This window comes from Schistocerca gregaria, chromosome 10 (assembly GCF_023897955.1).
Source record: "Schistocerca gregaria isolate iqSchGreg1 chromosome 10, iqSchGreg1.2, whole genome shotgun sequence".
NCBI lineage: Eukaryota > Metazoa > Arthropoda > Insecta > Orthoptera > Acrididae > Schistocerca > Schistocerca gregaria.
Window position 1 is genome coordinate 181,016,599 of NC_064929.1, and position 26,440 is coordinate 181,043,038.

Genomic DNA, 26,440 nt, shown 5'->3' on the forward strand with positions numbered 1-26,440 from the left:
TCCTTCTGAATCTGCTGAGTGTATTCTTCTCTTGGTCTCCCTCTATGATTTTTACCCTCCATGCTGCCCTCCAATACTACATTGGTGATCCCTTGATGCCTCAGAACATGTCCTACCAACCGAACCCTTCTTCTAGTCAAGTTGTGCCACAAACTTCTCTTCTCCCCAATCCTATTCAATACCTCCTCATTAGTTACGTGATCTACCCATCTAATCTTCAGCATTCTTCTCTAGCACCACATTTCGAAAGCTTCTATTCTCTTCTTGTCCAAACCAGTTATCATCCATGTTTCACTTCCATACATGGCTACACTTCATACAAATTCTTTCAGGAAAGAGTTCCTGACACTTAAATCTATACTCGATGTTAACAAATTTCTCTTCTTTATAAACGCTTTCCTTGCCATTGCTAGTCTACATTTTATATCCTCTCTACTTCAACCATCATCAGTTATTTTGCTCCCCAAATAGCAAAACTCATTTACTACTTTAAGTGTCTCATTTCCTAATCTAATTCCTTCAGCATCACCTGACTTTATTTGACTACATTCCTTTATCCTCATTTTGCTTTTGTTGATGTTCATCTTATATCCTCGTTTCAAGCCACTATCCATTCCATTCAACTGCTCTTCCAAGTCCTTTGCTGACTCTGACAGAATTACAATGTCATAGGCGTACCTCAAAGTTTTTATTTCTTCCCCATGGATTTTAATACCTACTCTGAATTTTTCTTTTGTTTCCTTTACTTCTTGCTCAATATACAGATTGAATAACATCAGTGAGAGGCTACAACCCTGTCTCACTCCCTTCCCAACCACTGCTTCCCTTTTATGCCCCTCGACTCTTATGACTGCCATCTGGTTTCTGTACAAATTGCAAATAGCCTTTCGCTCCCTGTATTTTACCCCTGCCACCTTTAGAATTTGAAAGAGAGTATTCCAATCAACATAGTCAAAAGCTTTCTCTAAGTCTACAAATGCTAGAAACATAGGTTTGCCTTTCCTTAATCTTTCTTCTAAGATAAGTCGTAAGGTCAGTATTGCCTCATGTGTTCCAGTATTTCTATGGAATCCAAACTGATCTCCCAGAGGTCAGCTTCTACTAGTTTTTCCATTCGTCTGTAAAACATTCATGTTAGTATTTTGCAGCTGTCACTTATTAAACTGATTGTTTGGTAATTTTCTCATCTGTCAACACCTGCTTTCTTTGGGATTGGAATTATTATTTTAAAATGATAACATTTTGTTTTTGTAGTTTTCTCCTAATTTTTCCTAGTGTTGCAGATCTGAGTTTTTGTTGTTTTGTGTTGTTGCATTTTTATGCTGGTTATTTTATTCTGGATTTCTTTTTTTACTAGTTCTCTAGTTAATCCAATGCTGACACTGCTATTTTCATTCCTATCATCCCCTGTCAAAACACTTTATGCTTCTATAATTAGATTTCATAAGTAACCTTCATCTATTTCTGAATTTAGATTGTATTTTCATCCTTTCTCCAACAGCTGTCTTTCTTTACTGTTTAACTGTGTGTCTGTAAGGTTCACTAATCTTGGGTAGAATTTGTGTGTGTGAGTAAAGGTAATATGTTGTAACTGTAGTTTTTTGAGTAGGTTGATCTTTCTTCTATTAACTGTTTCTATTCTTTGTGCAGCAGTTTTTGTAAGCTTTTCGACCCTGTTGACCAGATGGGAGAAAACTTTCATATTATTTATGGTGTCTGTGAGTTGTAAATATGTTTTATACAACTCGTAATTTAACTCTTGTTTTTTAGAGTCTAGGGATTTTATCTCGTATTTTAACCATATTTTCTGAGCAGAATGCATTGCTTTTTGGGTGGTGGTTGAACTGTTTTTAATTTTTACATTGAATATTTAGGTACCAGATTGTTACATTTGCATATGTTGAATTTTGTGTGTTGTATGGTTTTATGGATGTTCAGATGATTCTTCTGAATTTCTGGTATGGGCCATGTGGAAATGCCTGGCATGGTATGAATAACAAGTCTGTTTGTGTGGCCATCCTCTGCAGCAAGCATATAAAAATTTGTTTTGTAAATAAAGCTGCCTTACCCTGCTGCTAGTTACTTTATTTATCCCATACACTTTTCACCTTCTCCTGTTCTAAGGTATCATCAGTGGGATTTATAACGATACAGTTGTGTTAGTTTCATATTATTAAACAGTTAAATTCACATTTTGGTGATTTGCATTTTCTCACAACTGCCTATCATACAAGTTCATGGCCAGGGATAATGACGTGTCCTGGGGTCCACTGATAAACCACGGAATGGCTCCCAAGCAGGCGACGTGGAAACTGCTTCATGAGATAGGCATTCTCTGAAGCTGACCTACATTCTGTCTACACCATGGGGTTTTCTGGCTTTGGGAGAGGGAATGGCATAACAGCACACATAACAAACTGCATGTCGTTAAGGAGGCTATGAATGTGTGGAAGTCTTCCAGGCAGGCCTCTCCCAGGGAATCAGTCATCCTCTTCCGGCTCTGCATTGACTATATGAGGCTAATGCATGGTTAACTACTCTGTAGCGAGAAGCCACCTAAGTGTCGATGTGGCTTCCAAATGACAGTTGTTCACCTCTTGCTGGACTACTCACATTTAACCGCTCTGTGACAGACTTTCAACTTTCCCACCAACCTGCCTTCGGTGTTGGACACAATGACTCCACAGCAGCTTTAGTTCTACATTTTATCCGTGAGAGTGGGTTTTATACTTCTATATAGGGTTTAGTGTATCCTTTGACCCTCTGTGTCCTCCAGCCTAGTGCTTTACGGTTGAGTTTTTAATGTGTTGCAGAGTCACTGGCTTTCCCTTTCTATTCTCGTGCTTGCCAGCCACTGTAATCTGCTTTCATGTTTTACTCTCTTCTGTTGTTTCCTTGTCCTCTTTTGTTCCTTTTAGTGTTCATAGTGTGCCCTTCATTCTTATGGCTTTTCCTTTCTTTCTGTTTTGTGTTACACATTTAATCCGTTTTATTCTCACTCTTGTGGCATTGCTTTTTAGGAACATTGGTGAGGCAGATGGTGTGATAGCTGTCCACATCAAGTGCGTTTTTACACAATCTCACCATAGCCGGTTGAAGATGATGATTATATGTCACTTGTAGTCAGATGAGATATGTTTAATCACCTGGCTCTGGATGCGGTCAGGCCCAGGAACTGTGTCGGTGCAATGTGCAAGAGCACTGAAAAGCTTCCACTTTGTAAATGGGGCGTTATAGGATTCACCACAGCATGTAGTGCATTAGAGTACATTACCTTTCAGCCACCGTTCCAGTGTGCGAAACCTTGGGGGGTGATTATCCAATGCAGTGCCCGGCAAAGTGCCCGGAAATCGCATTTGTGTTGGTACATAACTCGCCATTTAAGGTAACACCAGGGACAGCCATTGAGGCTTGGTACCCAAAGAGACATTTGATCTTTTTCCAGACTTGGGAAGACATGTGGCCTCCAATGGTGGAGACTTATCTCTCCCAACACCACTCCTTCTGTTGCTCGATAAGGTAGCGAACACTGGCACAGAGCCATTTAAAGACTATGATGTGCTCCAGGGAAGGGTGCCACTTACGGGCTGTAAAGCTTGCAGACACTCTTCAATTGCCTGAACGATTTGCGGTGACCACCAAGTGACTGCCTTACTCCTTGGGCAACCTAAAGAGCGAGGGATTCCGTTTTCTGTGACATAAACAATTGTGCTAGTCATCTGCTCAACCATCACATCGATATTACAATGTAGGGGAGATTCAGCGGTGACAGCTAAGGTGAAAGTTACCCAGTTAGCCTTGTTCAAAGCCCATCTGGGCAGGCATCTGTGTGCCTGATGCTGGGGCACTGCCAGGAAGATGGGGAAGTGCTCACTACCACACAGGTAGTCATGTCTTCTTCAGTGGATGGATGGGAGATGTTCTGGGCTGCAGATTGATACGTCAATGGCTTAGTAACTCCCATGAGCCACACTGAAACATGTGGCGGCCCCAGTATTTAAGAGTCATAGGTCAAATTGCAACAGTAAATTTCGACAACTCTGCCTCGCCCAGTAACTATGGTACCACCCCACAAGGGGTTATGGGCATTAAAATCATCCCGAAGAAGGAAAGGTTTAGGCAGTTTATCAATTAGTGCAGCTAATACATTCAGGGGTACTACACCATCTAGATGAAGATATACATTTCAGACAGTTATTTCCTGCATCATCTTTATTCTGACAGCCACAGCTTCAAGAGAGTTTTGAAGGGGCACATGTTCACTACAGACTGAGTTTAGAACATAAACGCAAACTCCACCTGTCAATCGATTATAGTCACTGTAGTTGCTGTAATATGCCTTATAGTCACGGAGGGCAGGGAACCAGGTTACCTGGAGGGCAATGCAGATGGCAGGTTTAAACCTCAACAGTTGCTGTAGCTCAGCCAGGCAGTGGATAAAACCACCACAGTTGCACTGGAAGATGACATCGTGAGACTGGGAAGGCACGGAAAATTCAGTGAAGCACTGTATGGCTCACAGTCACCTGCTTCCACTGATTTATTGCCTGAATAGTCTATATCCATCATGTGAGAGGATCTGGCAAGATCTACACTCCTGGAAATGGAAAAAAGAACACATTGACACCGGTGTGTCAGACCCACCATACTTGCTCCGGACACTGCGAGAGGGCTGTACAAGCAATGATCACATGCACGGCACAGCGGACACACCAGGAACCGCGGTGTTGGCCGTTGAATGGCACTAGCTGCACAGCAGTTGTGCATCGCCGCCGTCAGTGTCAGCCAGTTTGCCGTGGCATACGGAGCTCCATCGCAGTCTTTAACACTGGTAGCATGCCGCGACAGCGTGGACGTGAACCGTATGTGCAGTTAATGGACTTTGAGCGAGGGCATATAGTGGGCATGCGGGAGGCCGGGTGGACGTACCGCCGAATTGCTCAACACGTGGGGCGTGAGGTCTCCACAGTACATCGATGTTGTCGCCAGTGGTCGGCGGAAGGTGCACGTGCCCGTCGACCTGGGACCGGACCGCAGCAACGCACGGATGCACGCCAAGACTGTAGGATCCTACGCAGTGACGTAGGGGACCGCACCGCCACTTGCCAGCAAATTAGGGACACTGTTGCTCCTGGGGTATCGGCGAGGACCATTCGCAACCGTCTCCATGAAGCTGGGCTACGGTCCCGCACACCGTTAGGCCGTCTTCCGCTCACGCCCCAACATCGTGCATCCCGCCTCCTGTGGTGTCACGACAGGCGTGAATGGGGGACGAATGGAGACGTGTCGTCTTCAGCGATGAGAGTTGCTTCTGCCTTGGTGCCAATGATGGTCGTATGCGTGTTTGGCGCCGTGCAGGTGAGCGCCACAATCAGGACTGCATACAACCGAGGCACACAGGGCCAACACCCAGCATCATGGTGTGGGGAGCAATCTCCTACACTGGCCGTACACCTCAAGTGATCGTCGAGGGGACACTGAATAGTGCACAGTACATCCAAACCGTCATCGAACCCATCGTTCTACCATTCCTAGACCGGCAAGGGAACTTGCTGTTCCAACAGGACAATGCACATCCACATGTATCCCGTGCCACCCAACGTGCTCTAGAAGGTGTAAGTCAACTACCCTGGCCAGCAAGATCTTCGGATCTGTCCCCCAATGAGCATGTTTGGGACTGGATGAAGCGTCGTCTCACGCGGTCTGCACGTCCGGCACGAACACTGGTCCAACTGAGGCGCCAGGTGGAAATGGCATGGCAAGCCGTTCCACAGGACTACATCCAGCATCTCTACGATCGTCTGCATGGGAGAATAGCAGCCTGCATTGCTGCGAAAGGTGGATATACACTGTACTAGTGCCGACATTGTACATGCTCTGTTGCCTGTGTCTATGTGCCTGTGGTTCTGTCAGTGTGATCATATGATATATCTGACAACAAGAATGTGTCAATAAAGTTTCCCCTTCCTATGACAATGAATTCAAGGTATTCTTATTTCAATTTCCAGGAGTGTAGGTACTTAGCAGGTGCCCAAATCTCCACCCCACCCTCAGCTGCAGAGCCTGTAGGTAGCAGTGGTGTGGGTGCGACCGCAATTTCTTTGGTCTTAGCGGTTTTCGTTTTGGATTTCTCTCACTGCTCCTTGGGTTTCCCTGGCTGGGAGGACTTCACTGGCTCAGTCTCCAGGACTGAGGATGAGCGTGACGTCCTACAACCAGCTGCTTTTTTGCTCTTTGGCCACTGGCAGGTGTCTTGTTTCCCACTAGAAGCTACCTAGGAATGGAGTGACCCAAGGGACCACTTCCTAGGGAGAGAAGCTGAAGAACACTTACGCTTCTCCAGCTCCAGCCATGATTGTTGCGCAATGATGGTGGCGGCGGGGGGCGGCGGGGGGGGGGGGGGGGGGGGCAGGGTGGTGTTGCTCCTCAAGTAGGTGGTGCAGGATCAACAGGGATGGAAATGCTCTCCAACATCAAGGGGGCAGGTGAGTCTACCAGCTCTGAGAGTTGACCTGGGTTGGCAGAGCTCATGGTGTCAGAACTGTTGTAGTGGTGGTGTAAGACTATGTCATACACACAGGATGCAGGTGTTCAAATTTTCTCTTATCCTCAGTGTAGGTCATTCATTCCAGGGTCTTGTACTCCATGATTCTCCTTTCTTTCTGGAGAATCCTGCAGTCAGGTGAGCAAGGTGAATGGTGCTCTCTGCAGTTGACACAGGTGGAAGGCAGTGCACATGGAGTATTGGGATGTGATGGGCATCCAAAATCTTGGTTTGTGACACTGGAAGTAGTGAGGGAAAACATATTGCTGAATTTCCAGCACTTCAAGCACCGAGTTGGGGGGTGGATACAGGGCCTTACATCACACCAGTAGACCATCACCTTGACCTTCTCGAACAATGTATCACCCTCAAAGGCCAATATGAAGGCACCGCTGGCAACCTCATTATCCTTCCGACCCCGGTGGACATGCTGGACGAAATTTACACCTCGTCACTCTAAATTGGCCAGCAGCTCAATTTCGGACTGCAAAAGAATGTCTCTATGAAATGTGATACCCTGGACCACATTTAGGCTCTTACTTGTTGTACTGTTGTGTGTTGAATTGTGCTTGTGATCGCTTAGAGACTGCTGGTGTTTCACCACCAGCAAGAGGTGATGGACTGCGCTTCATCGTTTGTCATCCACCCTGATGCCGCCCACTCTGACCAGGGGCCCTCCCAACAGGCGCCACCTGATAGGATGGCCTTTGCTGGGAGTCCTGATGCCTCAGGAGGATGGGCATCTACCCCTTGGCATATGCAGGGAGTTAACAGTGCAGTCATCAGCAGCACAATGCCTGTGTGGTTATGGGTCTAAAGATCTTAATTCACGAAGAACACGATGGACCTTTTAAGACTCCCTTCTCCAGTTGGCTCATTCTTTTGGAAATGTTTGAAGAATGGAAGTCAAACCGTACAGGGGGCCATCACATAAAGGCTGAAACAAGTGAAACTCCTTTTAGTCACCTTGTACGACAGGCAGGAATACCCCGGACCTGCAGGGGAGAAGGAGAATATGATATGGTTGCTCCAGTCCTGATTGTGCTACCATGTCATGAGTGGAATGCTGCACCTTTGGGAGGTGGTGGGTGACTGGAGCAATAAGGCACGGGGATGTGTTGTTGTACGAAGCTGGGAAGGTAATAACAGTGTGTGAAGGCCTCAGTGAGATCCTCAGCATATTTTCAGAGGAACTGCTCATCACTACTGATGCAACAGCCATGGATGACTAGGCTGTATGGAAGGGACTTCTTGGTATAGAAAGTGTTGCAGCTGTGAAAGTGTTCTAGAAACTAGAACTGAGATCCAGACATTTTTATTAATTAGACTGCGCATCTTATGTGGTGAGAAAAAGTCAATAATTGTATCTGGGGACTTTATAATGTCAATATGTTGGTACACAGTGCAAATAAAATTCCGTTCCTTAACTTTCTATGTAGTTTCAACTTTTATTCTAATACACACATCAAAAAAGTTTTGCATAACCTCATTCCCTAGAGTTGGAGAGTACAGAACCTGTACAGAAAATTGGAATAGAAATCAACATAAACAACATTTCTGCCCTTTTTATTGCTCATAAAAACCACACACTGCATGTTGTACCACTATACAGTGATACCTTCACAGGTAGGGGGTCCAGATTTCTGTATACACTGGTACCTCTAATACCCAATAGCACATCCACTTGCATTGATGCATGCCTGTATTTGTCATGGCATACCATCCACAAGTTCATCAAGGCACTGTTGGTCCAGATTGTCACAGTCCTCAACGGCGATTTGGCATAGATCCCCAAGAGTGGTTGGCGGGTCATGTTATCCATAAACAGCCATTTTCAATAAATCCCAGACAAGTTTGATGGGTTCTGTCTGGAGAGCATGCTGGCCACTCTAGTTAAACAATATAATTATCCCGAAGGAAGTCATTCTTGGGGGTATGAATTCTCGTCCACAACAATTAATGCCTCACGAATATGCTGCCGATATCATTGCGCTATTGGTTGGAGAATGGCATTCATGTATCATGCAGCCATTATGATGCCTTCCATGACCAGCAGCAACATACATCAGCCCCACATAATGAAACTACACCTGCTGTACAGTGTGTCTTAGGTGTTCAGCTTCACCGTGTTGCCTCTAAACACGTCTCCAACGATTGTGTGGTTGAAGGCATATATGATACTCATTAGTGAAGAGAATGTGATGCCAATCCTGAGTGGTCTGTTCAGCATGTTGTTGGACCCATCTGTAAGACACTGCATGTTGTCATGGTTGCAAAAATGAACCTCACCATGGATGTCAGGAGTGGAGCTGCCCATCATACAGCCTGTGGTGCACAGTTTGAGTCATAACACGACATCCTGTGGCTCCACAAAAAGCATTATTCTGGCATTGCTGTCAGGGTTCCTATGAGCCATAATCCATAGCTAGCAGTCATCCACTGCAGTTGTAGCCCTTGGGTGGCTTGAGTGAGGATTGTCATCAGGAGTTCCTGTATCTCTGTAGGTCCTCTATGTTTGAACATTATCACTTTGGTTCACTTCGAGATGCCTGGACACTTCCCCTGTGGAGAGACCTTCCTAGCACAAAGTAACTAAGTGGATGTGTTCAAACCACAGTATTGGCCATCTAGGCATGGCTGAACTTCAGACAACATGAGCTGTCTACCTCCTTCCAGGTGGAATGACTCGAACTTATTGGCTGTCGGAGCCCCTCCGTCTAATAGGTGCTGCTCATGCATGGTTGTTTACATCTTTGGGTGGGTTTAGTGACATCTCTTAACAGTCAAAGGGACTGTGTCTGTAATACAATATAAACAGTCAACATCTATCTTCAGGAGTTCTTGGAACTGGGATGATGCAAAACTTTTCCGGCATGTGTATAAATATCCCAGCTATGCTAACAAACTCTTCAAAAAGTTTCATAGACAATACATCTTCAAATCTAGAAACCTCAGATTTAGAAGTAAGGAACATTGACCTAGGCTTATCTGACCACAATGCACTCATTACAGTTCTCACACTTCCCGTAAATACAACAATAGTACATCATAGGTACAAAAGAATTTTCTCCCCTGAAAACTGCCACCAGTTTACTACCACACTGACTGACCAATCCTCAGCATACGTATTGTCACAAACAAATACAAATGACATGTTCTCTCTTTCCATGATAGATCTGGAAATGTGCTGTCTATAAAGATTCATGAAAGTCCACTCACATACACTTACAAAAACACACTGAGAAACTTCTACACTGAAGTGAAAATTTTTTCTGTCACTAAAAAAGAAAAAAAAGTATGAAACTGCAAATGTAAGTGTATAAAAAGGATAATTAATGTAGCATACATATTACATAATTATAGATTGGTAAGGGAGTCAGACAATGAATCAAGCAGAACATGGTAAATAGTTAAAGAGAACTGGGAAAAGCAGTAAGGAACAGGAGACTATACTTATATCTGGAGATAACAATCAACTAAAAAAAGAAGCATTGCTCAATTACATTATTAACTACTTTCTAAGTGTACTTGAGAAACTAAGCATGAACTTTAACAAACAAAAGTAAAAACCAGCACCAAAGTAGGCATCAGTAGGAGAATAAGTTCCAAGTTCCACTAATGAATATGAAATGTGGAAGTAATTAATAGTCTGAGGCCAAAAATGTCTGCAGAAATGGATAAAGTGCAAGTGTCACAAATAAAAAAGTTGCGCCACAAATTTTGTAGCCACAGGTACATACTGCCAATTTCTCATTCAGTGAAGGTGTGTTCACACAGAGGATGAAAATTTCTAAGGTTAGAACTCTGTTCAAAAATGGGTATTCATGCTAGGTAGAAAACTGCAGACGTATGTCCCTCCTTCAATCTCTTTCATAAATCTTTAGGAAGTTGATGAAAATCAGGATCATAAGCTATCTCGACACCTCCAATCTTCTGAATTGTAATCAACACAGCTTTCATACAGGTTATAACACAGGAGCCATACAAGCCTCATGAAGGAGCCAGAAGGAATTTCGACCATAACAAAAGTGTTGTAGCAATCAACCAAGATCTTATCAATGCCTTTGATACAGTAAACCACTAAATACTCCATGAGAAACTGGAAGCTATAGCATCAAAGATATTGGCAAGGAACTAACTTAATCCTATCTACAACATAGAACACAGGTTTTGGAACTCACAGGGTCTCAAAACAGGCAAAAAATAAAGTGGCTATCAGATGCTAAGAGGGTGGCAAAAGGTGTCCTGTAGGGTACTGTTCATGGCCCCACCTATAATTTCTTATCTATATAACTGACATTAAAAGCCCAAACAGTTTGTCAAAAATGATGTTATTTGCAGACCATACAACCATAATTTGGTGATGATGGAAAATCCTTATCTATTACTGCTGAAAAAGTTGTGAAATGCGTGCTGCAGCAGTTTCTTCCTAATAAGTTAACATTTAATTTAAATAAAATAAATTAGCTACAGTACAGTAAAGGAAATGAGAAGTATATCCTCCAGTTTTTATTGAGTGCCCACGAAATAGAGAAAGTAAAGTTTACAGAATTATTGGGCATGCACACTGACCATGTCTTCAGCTGGAAAAGCCATTGCATTTACATATCCCAAAAACTCAATTCTGCATGTTTTGCACCGAGCATAATTTATGGAATTTGTTACAAACAATGTACAACGTTACTGTATTTTGCTTATTTCCAGTCTGCTGTATCTTATAGAAGAATGTTCTGAGGTGTCAAAAAACCTCACTTGCAGATACTTTGAAATGACAGGAAAATGTCATTAAAATTATTAAATACAGCTCTCCACAAACACACTGCAAGCCCTTATTCATGCATTTAATAATACTTACAGTACCATTGTTGTTCATATTCAAAAGTATGTCTGATAGAAGTACACACACAAGTAATTTACATATGAATTCAGATTTACAGAAGTACAACACACGTCAGTAAGAATCTGCATGTAGAAAGAGCTATAAAAACAAAAACTCAAAACAGGTTGAGCCATTATGGAATAAAGCTGTATAACACACTGTCAATTTAGATCAAGGGAATTATGGATGACAAAAAATTTGTCAGAAATAAAACTTAAGTATTAAATTAATGTATCTATATCATGGATGAGTATTTTGAATTCCTTGATGACTAATAACCACTTGTTTTCTTTTCATTGTCATTCAAACATGCTGTTCTGATTGTAAATATTAAATATTGTTTGTATATTCTTGTTTCTTGAAGTGTACTGCTTGTATGTCAGAATTGTTATAGGGCACATCTAATACCAATCCATTAGTCCATTATGAAATTTTTTAAACACATTGTATAATGTTAATTTCATATTAGTTATATTAACATCTAGAATTGTGATGTATGTATGCTGTATCTCATTATGACAATACCTACATCATGTATGTGATGCAAAGGATACTATGGTGAACAGTAATTACTTACTTAAATCTGAACACACTTTTCTTTTTGTAAATAATAAAGAAAAAACACAAACTAGGAAATGATCAGAAAGTAATTATATGTACAAATTAACTTGGAATGTCAATGTAAAATGACTTTCTCCACATCATTACAATCTGTCATGCAAAATTGTCCATGGAATGTGTAACTAACTAACTTTATAATGGGTCACTGATGAAGATGGAGTAGTTTCTTCTTTTATTTCTTTGATACACTAATAATAACACACAAATGGTAAAAACATTAAGCCGTTTTCAAGATTTTTAGTGTTGTTGTTGTTGTTGTTGTTGTTGTTGTTGTTGTTGTGATCTTCAGTCCTGAGACTGGTTTGATGCAGCTCTCCATGCAACTCTATCCTGTGCAAGCTTCTTCATCTCCCAGTACATACTGTAGCCTACATCCTTCTGAATCTGCTTAGTGTATTAATCTCTAGGTCTCCCTCTATGATTTTTACCCTCCACACTGCCCTCCAATACTAAATTGGTGATCCCTTGATGCCTAAGTACATGTCCTACCAACCAATCCCTACTTCAAGTCAAGCTGTGCCACAAACTCCTCTTCTCTCCAATTCTACACAATACCTCCCCATTAGTAATGTGATCTACCCATCTAATCTTCAGCATTTTTCTGTAGCACCAAATTTTGAAAGCTTCTATTCTCTTCTTGTCCAACTATTTATCATCCATGTTTCACTTTCATACATAGCTACACTCCATACAAATACTTTCAGAAACGACTCCCTGTGTTCCAGCCAACATTGTCAAAAGCTTTTTCCAAGTCTAGAAATGCTATAAACACAGGTTTGCCTTTTCTTAATCTAGCTTCTAAGATAAGTCATAGGGTCAGTGTTGCTGCACGTGTTCCAATATTTCTACGGAATCCGAACTGATCTTCCCCGAGGTCAGCTTCTACCAGTTTTTCCATTCATCCGTAAAGAATTCTCGTTAGTATTTTGCACCTGTGACTTATTGAACTTATAGTTCGGTAATTTTCACATCTGTCAACACCTGCTTTCTTTGGGATTGGAATTATTATATTCTTCTTGAAGTCTGAGGGTATTTCACCTGTCTCATACATTTTGCTCACCAGATGGTAGAGTTTTGTCAGGACTGGCTCTCCTAAGGCTGTCAGTAGTTCTAATGCAATGTTGCCAACTCCCAGGGCCTTGTTTCAACTTAGGTCTTTCAGTGCTCTGTCAAACTCTTCGCGCAGCATCATATCTCTCACTTCATCTCAGCATTTTAAGTGTTATATAGGGACAAAATGGAAGAATCTGATGTCTTGGTTCAGTTACACGTAATATTTTTTGAGTGTTTTATCTACCAATGGGAAAATGCTCCTCTCTAAACACAAATAAGTGTATATGCTCCTTTTTAAATAATTGACTGAAAAATCTGATTCTAGCTGCCTCATCCTACTTTACACAGCACCTTCCCAAAAATTTCCCAAAACTTTTGGTACACAAATATACTTGTTCTCTTCTCACTAATATGTCACTCATACCCCTCACAGCGGCTTGCCCATTCTCACTCATTCACTACTACTATTACTACTACTACCACTACTAGTAGTACTAGTAGTAGTAGTAGTAGTATTTCCTCTTGCTGTCACTGTCTCTGCCTTGCTCTATCTTACTGCTACTATCTGTTTCACTCCTTCCTACTGCTGCTGTATCTTCTCACTGACACACTGTCTCTCTTCTTTTTCGCCATTGTCACAGACTCAGTGTTGCATAATCATTGGTTCTCACCTACTTCCACATCCCAATTTTCTACATTCCTCTCCAACCATGGAGAAAAGTTCGCATGGTGCCTGTTGTATTAAATTCCGATGCAATTTCTATCTTTCATCAACACTCTGAAGGTACACCGATTACATAATGCCTCCAGTTGTGCTTTGGAAACTACTATTAGTCTTCCAGGGAACGATCAAAGCGTAGACAGTTTGAGACATTACTCCCATGGAGAAAAGTCCCCATGTTGCCTGTTGTATTCAATGCTGATGCAATTTCTGTGTTCCATCAACACTCTGAATGTCCAAAGATTACTGAATGCCTCCAGATGTGCTTCGGAAACTACTACTGGTTTTCCAGGGAACGATCAAAGCGTAGACAGTTTGAGACATTACTCCCATAGAGAAAAATCTAGTGCCTGTTGTATTCAATCCCGATGAAATTTCTGTGTTTCATCAACACTCTGAAGGTCCACAGATTACATAATGACTCCAGATGTGCTTCGGAAACTACTACTGGTCTTCCAGGGAACGATCAGAGCGTAGACAGTTTGAGACATTACTCCCATGGAGAAAAGTCCGCATGGTGCCTGTTGTTTTCAATGCCGATGCAATTTCTGTGTTTCATCAACACTCTGAATGTCCAACGATTACTGAATGCGTCCAGATGTCCTTTGGAAACTACTACTGGTCTTCCAGGGAACGATCAAGCCGTAGACAGTTTGAGATATTACTCCCATGGAGAAAAGCCCGCATGGTACCTGTTGTATTCAATCCCGATGCAATTTCTGTGTGTCATCAACACTCTGAAGGTCCAAAGATTGCAGAGTGCCTCCAGATGTGCTTCGGAAACTACTACTAGTCTTCCAGGGAACTATGTAAATCCAGACAGTTTGAGACTTTACTCCCACAGAGGAACATCCGCATGGTGCCTGTTGTATTCAATCCCGATGCACTTTCTTAGTTTCATGAACACTGTGAAGGTCCACAGATTTCAGAATGCCTCCAGATGTGCTTCGGAAACTATTGCTGGTCTTTCAGTGAACGATCAGAGCGTAGACAGTTTGAGACATTACTCCCATGGAGAAAAGTCCGCATGGTGCCTGTTGTTTTCAATGCCGATGCAATTTCTGTGTTTCATCAACACTCTGAATGTCCAACGATTACTGAATGCGTCCAGATGTCCTTTGGAAACTACTACTGGTCTTCCAGGGAACGATCAAGCCGTAGACAGTTTGAGATATTACTCCCATGGAGAAAAGTCCGCATGGTACCTGTTGTATTCAATCCCGATGCAATTTCTGTGTGTCATCAACACTCTGAAGGTCCAAAGATTGCAGAGTGCCTCCAGATGTGCTTCGGAAACTACTACTAGTCTTCCAGGGAACTATGTAAATCCAGACAGTTTGAGACTTTACTCCCACGGAGGAACAGCCGCATGGTGCCTGTTGTATTCAATCCCGATGCACTTTCTGTGTTTCATGAACACTCTGAAGGTCCACAGATTTCAGAATGCCTCCAGATGTGCTTCGGAAACTATTGCTGGTCTTTCAGTAAACGATCAAAGCGTAGACAGTTTGAGACATTACTAACATGGAGAAAAGTCCGCATGGTGCCTGTTGTATTTAATCCCGATGCACTTTCTGTGATTCATGAACACTCTGAAGGTCCACAGATTACAGAATGCCTCCACATGTGCTTCGGAATCTATGACAGGTCTCCCAGGAATAGATCAAAGCGTAAACAGTTTGAGACATTACTTCCATGGAGGAAAGTCTGCATGGTGCCTGTTGTATTCAATCCCGATGCAATTTCTGTGTTTCAACACTCTGAATGCCCAAAGATTCCTGAATGCATCCAGATTTGCATCGGAAACTACTACTGGTCTCCCAGGAATCGGTCAAAGCGTAGACGTTTGAGACATTACTCCCATGGAGAAAATTCCGCATGGTGAATGGTGTATTCCATCACGATGCAATTGTTTGTTTCACCAACACTCTGAAGGTCCACAGATTATATAATGCCTCCACATGTGCTTCGGAAACTAGTACTGGTCCTCCAGTGAAATATCTAAGCGTAGACAGTTTCAGAAATTCCTCCCATGGAGAAACGTTCGCCTGGTGCCTGTTGTATTCAATCCCTTATCAATTTCTGTGTTTCATCAAACCTCTGAAGGTCCAAAGATTACTGAATGCCTCCATATGTGCTTTGGAAACTACTACTGGTTCTTCCAGGGAACGATCAAAGTGTAGACAGTTTGAAACATTACTTCCATGACGCCTGTTGTATTCAATCCCGATGCAATTTCTGTGTTTCTTCAACAATCTGAATGTCCGCAGATTAAAGAATGGCTCCAGATGTGCTTCTGAATCTATGACTGGTCTCCCAGGAACGATCAAACCGGAGACAATTTGAGGCATTACTCCCATGGAGAAAAGTACGCATGGTGCGTGTTGTATTCAATGCCGATTCAATTTCTGTGTTTCATCAACACTCTGAATGTCCAAAGATTACTGAATGCCTCCAGATATGCTTTGGAAACTACTACTGGTCTTCCAGGGTACGATCAAAGCGTAGACTGTTTGAGACATTACTCCCATGGAGAAAAGTCCGCATGGTACCTGTTGTATTCAATCCCGATGCAATTTCTGTGTTTCATCAACACACTGTAGGTCCAAAGATTGCAGAGTGCCTCCAGGTGTGATTCGGAAAATACTACTGGTCTTCCAGGGAACGATGTAAACCTAGACAGTTTGAGACATTACTCCCATGGAGAAACATCCGCATGGTGCCTGTTGTATTCAATGGCGATGCACTTTCTGAGTTTCATGAACACTCTGAAGATCCACAGATTACAGAATGAATCCAGATGTGCTTCGAAAACTACTACTGTTCTTCCAGGGAACGATCAAAGCGTAGACAGATTGAGACATTTCTCCCATGGAGAAAAGTCCGCATGGTGAATGTTGTATTCCATCACGATGCAATTTCTTTGTTTCACCAACACTCTGAAGGTCCACTGATTACAGAATGCCTCCAGATGTACTTCGGAAACTACTACTGGTCTTCCTGGGAACGATCAAAGCATAGACAGTTTGAGCATTAGTTCCATGGAGAAAATTCCGCATGTTGAATGTTGTATACCATCTCGATGAAATTTCTGTGTTTCACCAACACTCTGAAGGTCCACAGATTATAGAATGCCTCCAGATTTGCTTCGGGAAACTACTACTTGTCTTCCAGGTAACGATCAAAGCGTAGACAGTTTGAGACATTACTCCCATGGAGAAAACTCCGCATGGTGCATATTGAACTCAATCCCGATGCAATTTTTTGTTTCATCAACACTCTGAAAGTCCACAAATTACAGAATGCCTAAAGATGGGCTTCGGAAACTACTACTGGTCTATCAGGAATCGATCAAAGCGTAAACACTTTGAGACAATACTGCCATGGAGAAAAGTCCGCATGGTGGCTGTTGTATTCAATCGCGATGCAATTTCTGTGTTTCATCAACACTCCGAAGGTCCACAGATTACAAACTGCCTCCAGATGTGCTTCGGAAACTACAATTGGTATTCCAGGGAATGATCAAAGCGTTGACAATTTAGGACATTTCTCCCATGGGGAAAAGTCCGCATGTTGTATGTTGTATTCCATCACGATGCAATTTCTTTGTTTCACCAACACTCTGAAGGTCCACTGATTACAGAATGACGCCAGATGTACTTCGGAAACTACTAATGGTCTTCCTGGGAAAGATCAAAACATAGACAGTTTGAGATATTACTCCCATGGAGAAAATTCCGCATGGTGAAGGTTGTACACCATCTCGATGCAATTTCTGTGTTTCACCAACACTCTGAAGGCCCACAGATTATAGAATGCCTCCGGATTTGCTTGGGAAACTACTACTTGTCTTCCAGGGAACGATCAAAGCGTAGGAAGTTTGAGACATGCCTCCCATGGAGAAAGATCCGCATGGTCACTGTTGTATTCAATCCCGATGAAATCTCTGTGTTTCATCAACACTCTGAAGGTCCACAGATTACAGAATGCCTCCAGATGTGCTTCGGAAACTACTACTAGTCTTCCAGGGAACGATCAAAGCGAAGACAGTATGAGACATTACTCCCATGGAGAAAAGCCCGAATGGTGCCTGTTGTATACAATCTCGATGCAATTTTTGTGTTTCATCAACACTCTGAAAATCCAGAGAATACAAACTGCCCCAGATATGCTTCGGAAACTACTATTGGTCTGCCAGGGAACGATCATATCGTAGACAGTTTGAGACATTACACCTATGGAGAAAAGTCCGCATGGTGAATGTTGTATTAAATCCCGATGCAATTTCTATGTTTCATCAAGACTCTGAAGGTCCACAGATTACGATTTGCCTACACATGTGCTTCGGAAACTACTAAGGTCTTCCATGGAACGATCAAAGCGTTGACAGTTTAGGACATTACTCCCATGGAGAATAGTCCGCATTGTGCCTGTTGTATTCAATCCCGTTGCAATTTTTGTGTTTCATCAACACTCTGAAGGACCACAGATTACAGTGTGCCTCCAGATGTAATTCAGAAATTGCTGCTGGTCTTCCTGGGAGCGATCAAAGTGTAGACAGTTTGAGACAATACTCCCATTGAGAAAAGTCCGCTTGGTTACTGTTGGATTCAATCCCGATGCAATTTCTGTGTTTCACCAACACTCTGAAGGTCCAAAGATTACTTAATGCCCCCAGTTGTGCTTTGGAAACTACTAGTGGTCTTCCAGGGAACGATCAAAGCGTAGACAATTTCAGACACTACTCCCGTGGAGAAAAGTAGGCATGGTGTCTGTTGTATTCAATCCCGATGCAATTTCTGTGTTTCATCAACACTCTGAAGGTCCACAGATTACAGAATGCTACCAGATGTGCTTCGGATATTGCTACAGGTCTTCCTGGGAACGTTCAAAGCGTAGACAGTTTGAGACAATACTCCCATTGAGAAAAGTCCGCTTGGTTACTGTTGGATTCAATCCCGATGCAATTTCTGTGTTTCACCTACACCCTGAAGGTCCAAAGATTACAGAATGCTTCCAGATGTGCTTCGGAAATTGCTACAGGTCTTCCAATGAACGATCTAAGCGTAGACACTTGATACGTTACTCCCATAGAGTAACGTCCGCATGGTGCCTGTTGTATTCAATCCCGATGCAATTTCTGAGTTTTATCAACACTCTGAAGGTCCACAGATTACTGAATGCCTCCAGACGTGCTTCGGAATATACTACAGGTCTCTCAGGAATCGATCAAAGCGTAGACAGTTTGAGACATTACTCCCATGGTGAAAAGTCCGCACGGTCCCTGTTGTATTCAATCTCGATGCAATTTCTGTGTATCATCAACACTCTGAGGGTCCACAGATTACAGAATGCCTCCAGATGTGCTTCAGAAATTGCTACTGGTCTTCCAGGGAACGATCAAAGAGTAGACAGATTCAGAAGTTACTCCCATTGAGAAAAGTCCGCATGGTGCCTGTTGTATTCACCCCGATGTAATTTTAGTGTATCATCATCACTCTGAAGGTCCCCACATTACAGAATGTCTCCAGATGGTCTTCGGAAACCACTACTGGTCTCCCAGGAATCGATCAAAGCGTAGACAGTTTGAGACATTACTAATGAGGCGAAAAGTCCACATGGTGCTTGTTGTATTCAGTCCCGGTGCAATGTTTGTGTTTCATCAACACTTTGAAGGTCCACAGATTACAGAATGCCTCCAGATGGGCTTCGGAAACCACTACTGGTCTCCCAGGAATCGATCAAATCGTAGACAGTTTGAGACATTACTCCCATGGAGAAAAGTCCGCATGGTGCCTGTTGTATTCAATCCCGATGCAATTTCTGTGTTTCATCAACACTCTGAAAGTCCACAGATTACAGGATGCCTCCAGATGTGCTTCGAAAACTACTACTTGTCTTCCAGGGAACGATGTAAACGTAGACAGATTGAGACATTACTCCCATGGAGAAACGTCTGCATATAGCCTGTTGTATTCAATCCCGATGCAATTTCTGTGTTTCATGAACACTCTGATGTTGCACAGATTACAGAATTCCTCCAGATGTGCTTCGGAGACTACCACTGGTCTTCCAGGGAACGATCAAGGCGTAGACACTTCGAGACATTACTCCCACGGAGAGAAGTCCACGTGGTGAATGTTGTATTCCTTTACTTTGCAATTTCTGTGTTTCACCAACACTCTGAAGGTCCACAGATTATAGAATGCCTTGAGATGGGCTTCGGAAACTACTACTGGTCTTCCAGGGAACAAACTAACCGTAGACAGATAAAGAAATTACTCCAATGGAGAAACGTCCGCATGGTGCCTGTTGTATTCAATCCCGATGCAATCTTTGTGTTTCATCAACACTCTGAAGGTCCAAAGATTACAGAATGCCTCCAGATGGGCTTCGGAAACCACTACTGGTCTCCCAGGAATCGATCAAAGCGTAGAAAGTTTGATACATTACTCCCATGAAGATAAGCCGCATGGTGCATCTTGTATTCAATCCCAATGCAATTTCTATGTTTCATCAACACTCTGAAGGTCCACAGATTACAAACAGCCTAAAGATATGCTTGGGAAACTACTATTGTTCATCCAGGTAACGATCAAAGCGTACATAGTTCGAGACATTACTGCCATGGAGAAAAGTCCTCATGGTGCCTGTTGTATTCAATCCCGATGCAGTTTTTGTGTTTCATCAACACTCTGAAGGTCCACAGATTACAGAATGCCTCCGGATGGGCTTCGGAAACCACTACTGGTCTCCCAGGAATCGATCAAATCGTAGACAGTTTGAGACATTACTCCCATGGAGAAAACTCCGCATGGTGCCAGTTGTATTCAATCCCGATGCAATTTCTGTGTTCCATCAACACTCTGAAGGTCCACAGATTATAGAATGCCTTGAGATGGGCTTCGGAAACTACTACTGGTCTTCCAGGGAACAAACTAACTGTAGACAGTTAAAGAAATTACTCCAATGGAGAAACGTCCGCATGGTGCCTGTTGTATTCAATCCCGATGCAATTTCTGTGTTCCATCAACACACTGAAGGTCCACAGATTACACAAAGCTTCCAGATATGCTTCGTAAACTACTACTGGTCTTCCAGGGAACTATAAAAGCGTAGACAGTTTGAGACCTTACTCCCATAGAAAAAAGTTCGCATGGTGAATGCTGTATTCAATCACGATGCAATTTCTGTGTTTCACCTTCACTCTTAAGGTCCACAGATTATAGAATGCCTCCAGATTTGCTTCGGAAACTACTACTGGTCTTCCAGGGAACGGTCATTGCGTAGGCAGTTTGAGACGTGACTTCATGGAGAAAAGTCCGCATGGTGCCTGTTGTATTCAATCCCGACGCAATCTTTGTGTTTCATCAACACTCTGAAGGTCCAAAGATTACAGAATGCCTCCAGATGGGCTTCGGAAACCACTACTGGTCTCCCAGGAATCGATCAAATCGTAGACAGTTTGAGATATTACTCACATGGTGAAACGTCCGCATGGTGACTATTGTATTCAAACCCGATGCAATTTTTGTGTATCATCAACACTCTGAAGGTCCAAAGATTACGAATGCCTCCAGATGGGCTTCGGAAAACACTACTGGTCTCCCAGGAATCGATCAAAGCGTAGAAAGTTTGAGACATTACTCCCATGAAGATAAGCCGCATGGTGCCTCTTGTATTCAATCCCGATGCAATTTCTATGTTTCATCAACACTCTGAAGTTCCACAGATTACAAACAGCCTCCAGATATGCTTGGGAAACTACTATTGTTCTTCCAGGGAACGATCAAAGCGTACACAGTTTGAGACATTACTCCCATTGAGAAAAGTCCGCATGGTGCCTGTTGTATTCAATCCCGATGCAATTTTTGTGTTTCATCAACACTCTGAAGGTCAAAAGATTACAGAATGCCTCCAGATGGGCTTCGGAAACCACTACTGGTCTCCCAGAAATCAATCAAATCGTAGACAGTTTGAGACATTACTCCCATGGAGAAAAGTCCGCATGAGGCATGTTGTATTCAATCCCGATGCAATATCTGTGTTTCATCAACACTCTTAAGGTCCAAAGAATACTGAATGCCTCCAGTTGTGCTTTGTAAACAACTACTGGTCTTCCAGGGAACGATCAAAGCGTAGACAGTTTGAGACATTACTCCCTTCCAGAAAAGTCCGCAAGGTGAATATCTTATTCCATCACGATGCAATTTCTGTGCTTCATCATCACTCTGAAGCTCCACTGAGTACAGAATGCCTCCAAATGTGTTTCGGAAACTACTGCTGGTCTTCCAGGGAACGATCAAAGCGTAGACAGTTAGAGACATTACTCGCATGGAGAAAAGTCCTCATGGTGCCTGTTGTATTCAATCAGGATACAATTTTAATATTTCAACAACATTCTGAAAGGAAGGTCCACAGATTACAGAGTTCCTGCAGATGTACTCCGGAATCTGCTACTGGTCTTCCAGGGAACGATCAAAGCGTAGACAGTTTGAGACATTAGTCCTATGGAGAAAATTTCGCATGGTGCCTGTTGTATTCAATCTCGATACAATTTCTGTGATCCATCAACACTCTGAAGGTCCACAATTACAAACTGCCTCCAGATGTGCTTCAGAAACCACTACTGGTCTCCAAGGAATCGATCAAAGCGCAGACAGTTTGAGACATTACTCCCAAGGAGAAAAGTTCGCATGGTGAATGTTGTATTCCATTTCGGTGCAACTTCTGTGTTTCATCAACACTCTGAAGGTCCACAGATTACAAACTGCCTCCAGATGTGCTTCGGAAACTACTATTGGTCTGCTAGGGAGCGATCAAAGCGTGGAGAGTTTGAGACATTACTCCCATGGGGAAAAGTCCGCATGGTGCCTGTTGTATTCAATCGCGATGCAATTTCTGTGTTTTCGTCGACACCTTTCTTTGGTGAATTTGGACATGAGCTAGGAACTTAAGATTTTGCATGAAAGGAGGACTATTAGCCGCGTTGCACTGCAGATTGTGAAAAGTGTTCATATGTAGTAAAAACCAGAGAAATCCGTCCGTATTCGTCATTTGATATCGAATCGACTTAAAACCAGATCGTCACATTGTCCGCTCTTCTTTCTGAAACGGTTACATTTATCGTCTGCAATGCAATGTCACGTGCTACGGTATGCGGAGACTCTAGAAGCACCACAGTAGAACACAGAAGAAGCTTCTAAGTTGATCTAATAGCCAGTAAGAAGCAGTACAATTCGAGTTTTAGTTATCGGTTATTGACTTTTTACCCTTCTTTGGTGCTTTTGTACATGAGCTAGGACCTTAACATTTTGCATGAAAGGAGGACTAGCAGCTGCGTTGCACGGGAAAATGTGAAAAGTGTTGATATGTACTAAAAACCTGAGAAATCCGTGCGTTCTCGTCATTTGTTATCGAATCGACTTAAAGCCAGATCGCCACATTGGCCGCAATTCTCTTTGAAACGGTTACATTTATTGTCTGAAAAGCTATGTCGCGTGCTGCGGTATGCGAAGACACTAAAAGCACCGTAGGAGAACACAGAAGAAGCTTCCAAGTTTATGTAATAGCCAGTAAGAAGCAGTACTACTCAAGTTTTAGTAATGGATTATTGACTTTTTAGCAGGCTTTGTTGCCTTGGAAATGAGCTAAGACCTTAAGATATTGCATGAAAGGAGGACTAGCAGCCGCGTTGCATGGAAGAATGTGAAAGGTGTTCATATGTAGAAAAACCTGAGAAATCCGTCCGTTCTCGTCATTTGTTGTCGAATCGAGTAAAAGTCAGAACGTCACATTGGACGCTATTCTCTCTGAAAATGTTAAATTTATCGTCTGAAAAGCTATGTCGCGTGCTGCGGTATGCGGAGACACTAAAAGCTGCATGGTAGAACACAGATGAAGCTTCTAAGTTGATGTAATAGCCTGTAAGAAACATTACAATTCATATTTTAGTTATCGATTATTGATTTTTTTACCATTCTTTGGTGCTTTGGACACGAACTAGGACCTTAATATTTTGCATGAAAGGTGGACTAGCAGCCGTGTTGCACGGGAGAATGTGATAAGTGTTCATATGTAGCAAAAACCTGAGAAACCCGTCCGTTTCCGTCATTTGTTATCGAATCGACTTAAAGCCACATCGCCACATTGGCTGCAATTCTCTTTGAAATGGTTACATTTATTGTCTGAAAAGCTATATCGCGTGCTGCGGTATGCGAAAACTCTAAAAGCACCATAGGAGAACACAGAAGAAGCTTCTAAGTTGATGTAATAGCCAGTAAGAAGCAGTACAATTCAAGTTTTAGCTATCGATTATGACTTTTTACCCTTCTTTGGTGCCTTGGATATGAGCTAGGACCTTAAGATTTCACATGAAAGGAGGACTAGCAGGTGCGTTGCACGGGAGAATGTGAAAAGTGTTCATATGTAGAAAAAACCTGAGAAACCCGTCCGTTCTCGTCATTTGTTCTCGAATCGACTAAAAGCCAGATCGCCACATTGGATGCTATTCTCTCTGACACGGTTAAATTTATTGTCTGAAAAGCTATGTCGCGTGCTGCGGTATGCGGAGACACTAAAAGCTCCATGGTAGAACACAGAAGAAGCTTCTAATTTGATGTAATAGCCAGTAAGAAGCAGTACAATTCAAGTTTTAGTAATCGATTATTGACTTTTTACCCTTCTTTGGAGCCTTGGACTAGAGCTAGGATCTTAAGATTTTGCATGAAAAAATTACTAGCAGCCGCGTTGCACGGAAGAATGTGAAAAGTGTTAATATGTAGTAAAAACATGAGAAACCCGTCCGTTTAAGTCGTTTGTTATCGAATCGACTTAAAGCCAGATCAACACATTGGCCGCTGTTCCCTATGAAACGGTTACATTTATCGTCTGCAACGCTATGTCGCATTCTGCGGTATGCGGTGACACTAAAAGCGTCATAGTAGAACTAAGAAGAAACTTCTAAATTGATGTTATAGCCAGTAAGAAGCAGTACAATTCATGTTTTAGTAATCGATAATTGAGATTTTACCCTTCTTTGGTGCCTTGGACATTATCTAGGATCTTAAGATTTTGTATGAAAGGATTCCTGGCAGCCGCGTTGCACGGGAGAATGTGAAATGTATTCATATGTAGTAAAAACCTGAGAATTCCGTCCGTTTTCGTCATTTGTTATCGAATCGACTTAAACCCAGATCGTCACAATCGCCGCTCCTCTCTCTGAAACGGTTACATTTATCGTCTGCAAAGGTATGTCACGTGCGGCGTAATTCGGAGACACTAAAAGCACCATATTAGAACACAGAAGAAGCTTCTACGTTGATGTAATAGCCAGTAAGAAGCAGTACAATTCAAGTTTTAGCTATGGATTATTCACTTTGTACGCTTCTTTGGTGCCTTGGACATGAGGTAGGACCTTAAGAATTTGCATGTAAGGAAGACTAGCAGCCGCGTTGCACGCGAGAATGTGAAAAGTGTTCGTATGTAGTAAAAACCGGAGAAATCTGTCCGTTTTCGTCATTTGTTATCGGATCAACTTAAAGCCAGATCGTCACATTGGCCACTATTCTCTCTGAAACAGTTACATTTATCGTCTGCAAAGTTATGTCGCGTGCTGCGGAATGCGGAGACACTAAAATCGTCATTGTAGAACACTGAAGAAGCTTCTAAGGTGATGTAATTGCCAGTAAGAAGCAGTACAATTCAAGTTTTTGCTATCGATTATTGACTTTTTAGCCTACCTTGGTGCCTTGGACATGAGCTAGGACCTTAAGATTTTGCGTGAGAGGCGTACTAGCAGCCGCGTCGCACGGGAGAATGTGAAAAGTGTTCATATGTAGTAAAAACCTGAAAAATCCGTCCATTTTCTTCCTTTGTTATCGAATCGACTTAAAGCCAGATATTCACATTGACCGCTCTTCTCTCTGAAACGGTTACATTTGTCGTCTGCCAAGCTATGTCGCGTGCTGAGGTATGCGGTGACACTAAAAGCACCATAGTAGAACACAGAAGAAGCTTCTAAGTTTATGTAATAGCCAGTAAGAAGCAGCACAATTCAAGTTTTGCTATCGATAATGGACTTTTTACCCTTCTTTGGTGCCTTGGACGTGAGATAAGACCTTAAGATTTTGCATGAGAGGAGGACTAGCAGCCGCGTTGCACGAGAGAATGTCAAAACTGGTCATATGTAGCAAAAACCTGAAAAATCCGTCCGTTATCCTCCTTTGTTATCGAATCGACGTAAAGCCAGATCTTCACATTGACCGTTCTTCTCTCTGAAACGGTTACATTTATAGTCTGCAAAGCTATGTCGCGTTCTGCGGTATGCGGAGACACTAAAAGCGTCATAGTAGATCAAAGAAGAAACTTCTAAGTTGATGTAATAGCCAGTAAGAAGCAGTAAAATTCAAGTTTTAGCTATCGATTATTGACTTATTATCCGGCTTTGGTGCCTTGGACATGAGATAGGACCTTAAGATTTTGAATGAAAGAAGGACTAGCAGACGCGTTGCACGGGAGAATGTGAAAAGTGTTCATATGTAGTAAAAACCTAAGAAATCCGTCCGTTTTCCTCATTTATTATCGAATAGACTTAAAGCCAGATCGTCACATTGACCGCTAT